Source organism: Carlito syrichta, unplaced genomic scaffold (assembly GCF_000164805.1).
Source record: "Carlito syrichta isolate Samal-C Ts95f unplaced genomic scaffold, Tarsius_syrichta-2.0.1 Scaffold274003, whole genome shotgun sequence".
Taxonomy (NCBI): Eukaryota; Metazoa; Chordata; class Mammalia; order Primates; family Tarsiidae; genus Carlito; species Carlito syrichta.
Window position 1 is genome coordinate 1 of NW_007218099.1, and position 1,434 is coordinate 1,434.

General features: G+C 58.6%; 1 long non-coding RNA gene across 1 annotated transcript; it reads left to right on the forward strand.

Moving 5' to 3' along the window:
* Window positions 1-215: 215 nt before the first annotated feature.
* On the forward strand, window positions 216-1,197 carry LOC103254245. The gene is made up of 2 exons (XR_503947.1): window positions 216-384; window positions 894-1,197. It is a non-coding gene; the product is annotated as an uncharacterized LOC103254245 (long non-coding RNA).
* The last annotated feature ends 237 nt before the right edge of the window (window positions 1,198-1,434 follow it).

Consider the following 1,434-nt stretch of genomic DNA (forward strand, 5'->3'; position numbering starts at 1 on the left):
TCCTGCAGACTCACTCTCCCATGCTTATGCATGTACACATGTGTGTTTACACAGGTTCAAGCTCATGCCCACGGGCATGCAGATACATATCCACACACTCACGAGGCTCACATACATGGATACACATGTGCACGGGCACACATGACTCAAAGGCGCATCCACTCTCATACTCACCCTCCCACGCCCTACAAGCCATCCCCTGACCGTCTCACCCACCCCCACCCCCAGCATCAACCTGCCGTTGCTGGACCGAACGATCCCCGACTACACCAGCTTTAACACGGTGGACGAGTGGCTGGAGGCCATCAAGATGGGGCAGTACAAGGAGAGCTTCGCCAGCGCCGGTTTCACGTCCTTTGACATCGTGTCTCAGATGATGATGGAGTAAGTGCCCGCCACAGTGAGCTCGCCCGTCTGCCCCACGCACTCCCTCAGCCAAGTGAGGCACGCTGGCGGGCGAGGAATAGTGTCCCAGTGGGGATGTGGGGGACCCGGGGCAAGGTGGCCAACTGTGGGGTCACATCCGGCCTGATACCCAGGCCTTACTGCCACCCACCAGCTGCATGACCTTGGGCAAATCCCAGCGCCTCCCTCAGCCTCGGTTTTCTCATCTGTAAAGTGGGTAGGAAGGTTGAAGGAGAAATAAAGGCAGTAGGTGCTTTGTATCTGCAATTTGTCTTTCCCTTCCCCACAGCTAGGCACCCTGACTCCCAGTCAAGTGCTCTTCCACCATAGTCACTCCGGCTGCAGCCGCCTGCCTACTCCCCCACCCACCCCTCCAGCCCTTGCTATCCTCAGCACCAAGCCCCTGGGGAAGCCCGGGCGGCTCTCTACCAGGCATGGAGCCCCCTGCGCCCCCACAGCTCCCTAACACACGTGCTTCTCTCCCAAAGGGACATTCTCCGGGTTGGGGTCACTTTGGCTGGCCACCAGAAAAAAATCCTGAACAGTATCCAGGTGATGCGGGCACAGATGAACCAGATTCAGTCTGTGGAGGTTTGACGTTCGCCTGCCTCTGCTCACCTCTTCCTCCAGGCCCCGCCCCCTCCACCCCTGCCGCCGGCCATCCTGGTGCTCCGTCCACTGCAGGGTCAGCCACCCGCCAGGAGGCCAGGGGCAGCAGGAAGAACCAAGCCGTGCTCCAGCCACGAGACGTCACCGAGAACACATGCAACTCAAAGACGGAAACAAAGGGAACCGGGGATGAGAAAACAGACCTGGGAGGGGGCGGGAAACACAAGGAATATTTTTTAAAGAGGATTCTCATGAGGAAAGCGATGGCTGTTCTTGGGGAAGAGAAAGGGCTTGGGAGATCCGTGCGATGTGTCCCGTCGGAGACCAAGAGCAGTTTCTCTCCAGCTCCCTCTGGGAAGGTGACCGGGCAGGAGCCAAGAGACACTTCCAGGAAAACAAATGTGAAGGGGCGAGCCAAGG